The sequence below is a fragment of the Salvia miltiorrhiza genome, chromosome 7, assembly GCF_028751815.1.
Source record: "Salvia miltiorrhiza cultivar Shanhuang (shh) chromosome 7, IMPLAD_Smil_shh, whole genome shotgun sequence".
In the NCBI taxonomy this organism is placed as follows: domain Eukaryota; kingdom Viridiplantae; phylum Streptophyta; class Magnoliopsida; order Lamiales; family Lamiaceae; genus Salvia; species Salvia miltiorrhiza.
Window position 1 is genome coordinate 30,662,372 of NC_080393.1, and position 9,980 is coordinate 30,672,351.

At 40.3% G+C, this 9,980-nt stretch overlaps 2 long non-coding RNA genes across 2 annotated transcripts; one reads left to right on the forward strand and one right to left on the reverse strand.

The window, feature by feature from the left end:
• Positions 1–2,510: 2,510 nt before the first annotated feature.
• LOC130996018 (uncharacterized) lies at positions 2,511–5,339 on the forward strand. The gene is made up of 2 exons (XR_009092348.1): positions 2,511–2,793; positions 5,057–5,339. It is a non-coding gene; the product is annotated as an uncharacterized LOC130996018 (long non-coding RNA).
• Positions 2,860–5,049, reverse strand: LOC130996001 (uncharacterized). Its single transcript, XR_009092323.1, has 2 exons — positions 3,454–5,049; positions 2,860–3,029 (listed from the first exon to the last, which is right to left on the reverse strand). It is a non-coding gene; the product is annotated as an uncharacterized LOC130996001 (long non-coding RNA).
• Positions 5,340–9,980: the final 4,641 nt, after the last annotated feature.

Sequence of the window (9,980 nt, forward strand, 5' to 3'; positions counted from 1 at the left end):
TTTGTAGTTGACAAAAGTATGAATTAAATGTTAAGTTGAAACAAAGGGGCTTTGCTGTCAGTTTTCGGCTTGACAGGGCAGTATGTTTCGAGGTGCTTCTGATGGTGTTCTCGTAGTCTAAATAACTTGAAATTTTACTGAAATTTTACTGTAATAACTTCAACAAACACCTTTAGATGTGTCAAACAATTTTCTGAATTGTACTGCGCGAAGCAGCGTAGTTCAGTGGCAGATTCTGCCTTTTGTGATATTACTTCTCATACACTTGATGTATTGTATTTTTGTAACTTTCTAATAAAAATAGACTTTGAGAGATTTCTAAAAATGTAAAGCTTGTATTTTTCTTTAAAAATGTTGATTTTATATGATATTTCAAAGTTGAGATTCATATATGATTACATATTTGAATTACTTACTTGGGATAGTTGAGTAGAACTGTGCTTAAGTTATTGGTCAAAATCTTGAATTGATGTTTTAGTTATTAAATGTAAGCTAATCTATATAAGATCGATTAGTTTACTCTTAAACTTTTTCAACTTGAGATATCCCAAGAGATATGATGTTATTGTTTACTTTTAGTTAATTAAGTCCATAAAAGTAGAATATTCAAATAAGGGGGTGCAACCCTAAAGCTTCAAGAGATAGAAGTTTTAATCATGAATTCTTTTTATTCACTTCTTATTTATTTATCCAATCTTACTTGGGAACCTCATTATAATGAAGGTTCAAACGGCAACATAAAGTGAACAGGCAAGGACTTCTACCTTATTAAGTATATCAGGTGGGCTCACTAACTCAAGAAATAAAGATGCATATTTTAATGTGAAGTTTAAGTGTGTGCATTTATTTTCGAATTATTGACTTGCCAATATTTGAGATTTGTATGTTACCATCTACATAGAACAACGAATTCGGGTCATGAGCGAGTCAGGATTTGTGTACACAGAGTTGACAGATAACCTTTGAGTTAGCTTGTCATCGTGTTTGAGAAGAAGGCCTACTTCTCAACACTCAGAGTTATATGATGTGTAGATATGGTACATACATATTAATTGTATGTAGACGTATATGATGTTATGATGATTATAGAGAAGTTTTACAGTTTTGCATGCATAGGGTATTTAAATAAAACTCTTGTGTGATGCTTGAGATTGCAAGTTCAATATATAGCTCTAAGAGCAATTTTAAAGTTATTTCGGCATGTAACCATTGAGTGCTTTTTAGTACTCAGCCCTGCATATGTTTTCTAAGTATACAGGTTAAGCTGTGATGTGGTGCAGATGGAAGCGAGCAGAGCAGATTCTTTGATGTATATATATAAAACAGGCTCAGGATTCCATGTCTCCATACATGTAATCCACATGAGTTATTCCGCTGCAACACTTAGTATATTCTACTTTATTGATGTGTTGTACAGATTTCAAATCAATAGCTTTGAGAATTAGGTCACTTGAAAGTTATATAACTTTCGTTATATATTGTAAGTTGTCTACTCATGAGTTTAAAAAGTGATTGCCTACAATTATTCAATATTATAGTGATTTATTGTTAAAGCTGATTCATTGTTATTATTGAAATCTCTTTTCTTTTTCTTTTTCTTACTCCGTTCCCCAAAAATCCGTCGCTAATTTCGTTTACCGACGGATCAACGACGGCCGCCGTGTGTCGCTGTAAAAGTGGTCGGTAAAAAAAATAGCGACGGAATTCATTTCCATCGCTAATTACCGACGGAAATACCGACGGACCGTCCGTAGGTAAGCACACGACGACGCAGGCGTCGTCTGAAATTAGCGACGGAAAATTCCGTCGGTATTAGCGACGAAATTCATTTCCGTCGCTATTTTTTTTTCGAAAATAATAAAAATAACAATATTTTTTTTATCAATCTAGCTTTATTCTCCACAAGTATTTTGGTATTTCTAATGTATTTTGAACTTAATTGCATACGTTAAGACGAACTTCCCAGTGGGTCACCCATCTTAGTTGTGCTCTAATTCAAGAGCGCTTAACCTTGAAGTTCTTTTCGAGTGGTCACCAGTACAGAACACGCGTATTATTGATATAACTATCACCTATTAATTCATTTAAACTCTATTTTAATATACAATTGTAACACCCGGCATTTTCACTATAGTATATATATATTATTAATATTATTTTCTATTTTCTATTATTTTAAAAAAAAAGAAAGAGAATTCTCAAATTTTATGCAAAAAGCCCAATAACTATTATTTGAACAAGTGATTATGTGAATTTGTGGAGTTAAGCCTAATACTTTATTATTTTATTTTAGAAACTCAAATTATGTTGAGTTAAGAGATTGGCTATAATCTCAATTTTTATTCAAAGTCCAAGTACCTTCAAATTTATTTTCGGATGCCAAGTTTGTGAGCAAACTTGATAAGCCCAGTAGCTACTTATTTGGGCCAAGAGGCTATTAAGAAAATAGTGAGGAAGCCCAGTATTTATTTGGACTAGTTATTATTTGAGCTCGTTGTTAATGGATAAAAGAGGCCCAAGCCCATCACTAAATATTAATCAGCCTTATTAGCGTAAATTAGAGTTAAGGCAGATTAGCTCATCAGATCAACATGTAGCTCTATCACTTTTTAGTCAGCTGCTTCACCAACCGACTTATATCAGTATAAACATGGTGAACTATCGTAATTTCATTTTTCCCCATTCTGCAACCCTACACAAGCAAATACCCATCCAAACACAAATCATTCACAATTCTTCACAGCGGTTTGCTTCCATCATTCACAATTCACAGCAGTTTGCTCATCAAAGAAGGTAGTTTCTTTATTCAATAAAGTTCTTATGATAGGCAGAAATCAAGAACAGCAGAAAACACATAGCTACACATAAGCATAGTAATAGCTACACATAAGCATAGTAACGATACAGTATTGTTTCCTCACCATCAAATCTCAGTTTTACAATAAGCAATAAAGGAAAATAGGTTTATAACATATAAAACTTGGATCTTGAGCAGTAGACGAACTGGAGATCCCTTGAATCATCGATTCCTGAAATGGGAAATAGTTTGAGACTTATTAGTTTGAGGAAGTAAAAATATGAGAATTAGATGGATAAAAGGGAAAGAAGAACTGGGACGGTAGCAGCGGCAGCCGCGAACCACCACGGCGGGGCGCAGCTGATGGAGACGACTGCCGGCGCTGCCCGCGCTACGGCGGCCCACGGTGGCTGGCAACAGAGAGATAGAAACAGAGATACAGAGACATAGAGATAGACGAGAGAGATAAGGGAGGGAGCAGAGCGAGATAGAGGAAGAGAGAGGAGAGCAGGGCGGCGGCGACCACCGACGCTGCTATGCAGCCACGGCTCACGGCGGCCGCCGCGAACAGGGCAGAGAGAGAGAGATCGAGAGGGGCAGAGTGGAAGAGACTGAGAGGGAGGATATAGAGAGAAGAAGAGAGATAGGGGACTTACCTGAAGCAGGAAGAACGACGGAGGAACAGAAATCCGACGAGCTGGGTCGGCGGCGACGTTATTCGCCGGGACTCGCCAGAGGAGTACAATTGATGGGGGAGATTGAAAACCCTAGGTTGAATTGATTTTAGAATTTGGGGAATTAAATATAGAAAGGAGAGGGAAGAAAGCGGAAGGGGAGAAGATGCGTCAGCCTCGCCGCGCCGGAAGCGGCGAGAGCCGGCGATGTTCGCCGGAGAAGTAGAGAGGGAGAGAGAAGGCAGAGGGAGAGAGAAGGCTGAGAGAGGGGGTGAAGGGAAAGAGAGGGTTTGAGCCTGCGTGAGGAAAAGAGAAGAAATGAGAGAGAGATGTATTAATCTGATTGGGCTTACAAAATACTTGGGCCTGAAATTCTGATGGGCCTATTAATATTTCTAATGGGTTTAGATAGCATGAGATAGTTGTTGGGCTTATTTATTAATTTAGTGATGATTTTAATATACAGTTACGCCTTAATTATTAATCAAGTTGAGTTTATATTATTTTGAGCCTAGTAAATATGTATAAAGGATTATTAGCTATTAGCTAATAATTAGTTTGATTTATTAAATAGCTTAGACATGTAGAATTATTTTAATTAGTGTGAGCGAAGTTATGATTAACGCCAGAGTAACAATTATCATAGTATAAGTTGTGGTTTAGGTAATATGTTAGTATTCTTTTAATAAGTTAAGTTCAGAAAAAATAGATTACTTTGATTAGAGGAAGCAACCCTAAAGTTTCAAGAGATATAAGTTTCAATTAGGAATTCTTTTCTATTTATTTCTTGTCTATCTATACAATCTTACCTTGGGAACCTCATTATAATGAAGGTTCGAGTGGCTTTATAAAGTGAACAAGCAAGGATTTCTACTTCATTAAGCATATCAAGTGGGCTTTCTAAACTCAAAATATGAAGTGCACACTATTTCATGATGTTTATATGAATGAAGTTATATTAAAGTTATTGACTTGCCAAAAAATTATGAGCTTGTATGATACCTATCTGGCACCAGAAGTTAATCGAATTCGGATCATGTTCTATCCAGATGTTAGACAGGATTAGTATACACAAGGGACCGTGAGCCGATCTAACATATCGGCCGGCCTAGGACCGTGAGCCGGTTTAGCGTATCGGTCGGTCTAGGACCGTGAGCCGGTTTAGCGTATCGGCCGGTCTAGGGCCGTGAGCCGATTTAGCGTATCGGCCGGCCTAGGACCGTGAGTCGGTTTAGCGTATTGGCCGGTCTAGGTCCGTGAGCCGGTTTAGCGTATCGGCCGGTCTAGGACCGTGAGCCGGTTTAGCGTATCGGCCGGTCAGTGACCGTAGAAGATGGCCACTTTCTCGACACACAGTTATCATTGCAGATATGGTAGAGTACAAAGAAGTATGTCTGCAGACACATATGAAGTTTATGATTATTATAGAGATATTTTACAGTTTATTTAAATAAAACTCCTGTGTGATGCTTGAGATGACAAGTTCAATATATAGCTCTAAGAGCAAGCTTTCAAGTTATTTTGGCATGTGACCATTGAGTACCTTTTTAGTACTCAGCTCTGCATATGTTTTCTAAATATGCAGGTTAAGCTGTGATGCAGATGGATGTCAGCAGAGCAAAGCTTTTGATATATAAGTACTAAATTAGGCTCAGGATTCCATGTCTTCATACATGTAATCCACTTAAGCTATTCCGCTGCAACGCTTGTGCGTTTTACTTTATTGATGTGTTGCAAAGATTTCAAACTAATAGCTTACAGAATTATGTCACTTGATACTTAGACAACTTGTCGTTATGTTATTGTGAGTTGTCTGCTTTTGAGTTTAGAAAAGATTGCTTATGATTACCAAATATTTTGGTAAATTATTGTTTAAGCATGTTAGTGAATTCCGCCGCTGTTCCGTCGGTGATTACCAACGGATTATTTTTCGTCGGTAATTCCGTCGGTGTCCGATATGTTTTTTTGTAGTGATACATTAAAAGTGTATAAAGTACTCAAATGTATATTTAAGCATATAATCTTATATTTTAAGATTATATCGTTAATAGAAAAGTAAATTTAACTTAAAATAAATGAAGAAATAATAGACAAATAAATTTAAAATGTATTGTTCTTTGTAAATATATAGAACAATGTAGTCAAAAGTAGAATATTATATATTTTGCAATACTTCCTTGTATACAACATTTGTAGTAGCAGTTTTTTTGTTGTCACCATCATTTTCACAAATCAAATTTTTTAAAACATTATGATTTGTGACACGTGAAACTGCTACATACAATTGGCCATGACTAAAAACAGGTTTTTTCAAAAATAATCCAACGCGGGACAATGATTGACCTTGACTTTTATTTATCGTCATTGCATAAGAGACTATGATTGGAAACTGTTTTCTCTGGAATTGGAACGACAATCTTGAATTTGTTGTTGGGAACCTTGTGGAATATCCTAACCCTTGTTTTGATGATACCAAAAATCATAGGACTTAATTGTAATAGACTAGAATTGTTTTGAACTCAAGTGTTAGAGTTCGTTTCTAGTTTAGCTTGCGGCGTCGAAGACTGAAGACTGAAGACTGAAGAACGAAGGACTGAAGACTGAAGACTGCAGATACCAACTGAAGTATCAGTTGAAGACTGATTACTTAATGCGCGCAAAGGACTGATACTAAAGTCAAGTATCAGTTGAACATTCCTCCTTGGACTGATCTTCCAACGTTCAGAGGAAGCCACGTACGCACAAGTACAGCCGCATTAAATACTGAGATCTCAGGATCTTATCTCTACAGAGGTCATTCCTATCTGGTGGTTACTTTTCAGAGACGTCACATCTCCTGTCCATCAAAGAGAGCCGTTTCCACCCAGACAAGGAACCTCTGCTGAAATAGAAATTTTATTAAAAAAGAGAAAAAGGACCTGAAAACCCCTGAGAGCACAGATGCTAGCAAAGGGCCGGGTCACAAAGGAACCGTCAAAAAGTAAAACAAAAACTGTGACAAAAAAGAAAACGAAAACTAAGAGGAAAAATTTAAAAAGGTGTCCTCATCCCCGGCATCGTCGTCGTCCAACATATCACCCCATTTTTTCTTCTGTGTAGAGACGACGGCCGACATAGCTCGGGCTGCGTCGGAAGAGGAGTGAATCACAAAATTTTGCAGAATTGCCCCGCCAGACTGGGCCTGCTGCACTTTATTTAAGAACTCCACCGGCAACTGAGCTTCAGGAACGTCGCTCGGCAAAACCACCCCAGTAGCACGGCCAGCTGCTTTTTGGAAGTCCGAAGACATACCATTCTTGATTATACGCCGGAGTCGGTGTTTGATAGAGGAATCATAAACCTTCCCCTTCTTGGTAGTCCCCTTCGGTCGCCCGCGGCCGCGAGTAACGGGGGGATTCTCCATCGTCGCCTTTCCAGGCGTTACAGTCAAAGCCATATCTGGATTGTTACCATGCGTCGGGAGGGTAGTGTCGGTCTCGGGAACAGTAGCAGTATCTGTCAGAAGTTGGGATGGAACATTCTCCTTACCAACCACGATTAATGACCCTCCATCTGAATGATAAAAGTCCGAGGAATGAGGAGCCGGATCAGAAGGAACAGTGGGGTCGTTGAAGATGACAATCTGTTTGTTAGAAGCATCCTCAGTCTGAGCCGAGGTCGAAGTGATGCCCCTATCACCATCCCCCACATCGTCTACATCCCCTTCTTGAAGACTGCCCAACACAGCAAAATGGTTGGAATTGGAAATGTCGTCCGTCTGTGTGTGATCCACCAGATTGGACAAATTCATCGCTCCCTCAGCATTAAAATCTGTGGGAGCATACTGAACAGCCCGTTGTTGACGATTCACCTGGCGCCAATCAGAGCGAGGCTTCGAACTCGCCTTAGCGTGTCCATGTACTTTAGCCGCCTCCTCCTTTTTCATCTCTGGCGCCACCTCCACCTTACCCGGAGTTGTCGTATTTTTCCTACATGTATCAGTACTGTGCCCCATAGCATTGCAAATACCACAAAAATATGGCAAATTCTCGTATCCGAATTCAACTGAGAGTTCAACATCACCACATTTTATAACCAAAAAATCTGGAACTTCGACCGTGACATTCATCTCAACAAGCACCCTAGCAAAGTGACCCACGTGTGCATGTGCAGAAATACCATCAATCAGAATCGGGGTACCCACCTCGCGAGCAATACCAGAAAGCACCTCGGGATGCCATAAATCATGAGGTAAATTAAAGATGCGGACCCAGACTTGAGCAAGAGTGGATGCAGCTTTGTAAGGATCAAAAAAAGGAACCCAAACCTGCAGATGAAGGATACCTGAGCGAAGACGCCAAGTTATTTTAGCAAAAGCCATAGCTAAATCCTCGGCAGTCGAGAAGATCATCGTAAAGTAACCTTTCCCGAGGGGATGGATCGTCCATGACTGAGATGGCTGCCAAAGAGCATTGAGTTCCTCCCAAAGATCCCCGGTGAAGCGAGGAGAGTCGCCCTTGCTAAGCAAAATGCGTCCATGAATGGCGTGGGAGAAACGCTTGATTTGCCGTTGGTGGAACGCCGGGTCCAGAATGAGGCAACGTCTGTCATTGATAGTAGAAGGGCTCAAAAACGCGAAATCATAAGCAGGGACATTCAGGGGTTTTGATAGCCGATTGTTGACAGCAGAAGCAAAGGATCGCGGCTTCTTTTGATTAATATCAACAGGTCGCAGCGTCTCAGGGAACGAGACGTTCTTCCCGAAATCTGAACTGACAGCGACTTCACTGAAAGGGAGTCCTACCGATGGTGACGGCTGCGAAACCCTAGGCGAACGTAGAGCCTTGATTTCAGGGCAAAGCAGGTCCGTTATATCCACCCCCGACGCGGCAGAACGTTGGAAATCCTGATGCTCAACGGACCAAGGTCGGGGTCCGGCCATCTGAGAAATTAACTGCATATTGGTCGATTGAGAAGAGACAAACGAGGGAGTAGGCGTGAGGGGCGGGAAATCCATGATGGAGGCCATGGCGCCGGGCCGAAGGAGCAGCCGGCCGACGATGTGCAAGCCCTACGGCCGCCACGAGAGAGTCATGCGTCTAGGTTTCGTCACCCGTTTTCTAGAATAATGAATAATGACTTCCACCGGTTCCCCAGACAAGGAACCTCGAAGATTGAAGCCTCAGCCCAAATTCGAATTGCTCTCCAACGGAAGAAATCTTGAGGACGATTTACGCCAACGGATCTATTCAAGAGTTCTCCTACAAATAGCGCTCGACGATCACTTCAACCTTCACCGATTCAACAACATAAGCTGAAGCTCTGCCGAAATTGCTACTCAGCCTTAAGCTTAAACTCCCCAAAGCTTGAATCGAAGAAGAGAATTCCAAAGCCAAAATTAGTCACTACTGATTACATACATTCTCTTAGACCCTAGGCATATATCTGTTTACCCAGAAGCCAAAGGTCAAACTTGCTTCAAAGAACTTGTTCTTTGTAAGTATAGTTGGCACTCATTCAAACCTCCCCCCATAAGAGTGTTTTGAGTGATTCGGAGGTCAGAAGGGTTTTCTGACTCTGAGAGTCTTAGCACGGGTACTGGAGAAGGGTTTTCTTCAGTGTACGGTTGTGTGCACCCGGCAAGCACACGGTTCGGTTTGCAGTGCACCTGTTAAGCACTTGCGGAGTGGATTGTTGGTCTGATCAACCAACCGTGGATGTAGGAAAGGGTTTTTCCGAACCACGTAAAAGTCTATGTGTTGTTTACAGCTTTCAGTTTTACATTCTTACTTGTGTTATTTCAATTGATAAAACTGAACACTGACTAACTGCAAAGAGAAATCATAACCAACAACTTGCTCCACCGAGGCTATTTCGAAACTAAGTTTAATTTCCGCTGCGTATGATATCGGTCTGACTGAACTATCCTCTGATAGTCAGGAAGAGTGATATCATCTCTGTTTTAGCAAACACGACTGAATCCCTTACTTGCATCAGTTAAGTTCCAGCAACTTAACTGAAAACTCTTTACTGAAGAGCTTTCAGTATCAGTCGTCAACCCTGTTGGTCAAAACTGATTTCTGTAAAACATGAGTCCTTATTTGCATGCAAAGTTTCGTTTTGATCTCTGACTGAGATCCCTCTGATTGAGGTCGGTAGATTAATTGAAAAATAGCCTATAGGTGTATTCCCCCCCCCCATACACCTATTCGAGACCCTCAGGACCTAACATTTGTGACACATGAAACTGCTACATACAATTGGTCATGACTAAAAACAGGTTTTTTTTAAAAATAATCCAACGCGGGACAATGATTGACCTTGACTTTTGTTTATCGTCATTGCATAAGAGACTATGATTGGAAACTGTTTTCTCTGGAATTTGAACGGCAATCTTGAATCCGATGGTGTCAATGACATTCTTGGTATGAGAACTTTATTTCCAACATTCTAACCAGCTATAACTTTAGCTTCCAATACGTGGCTCCCAAGTCTTGTAATAACCAATCTAGTACCATTGCACAAACCAT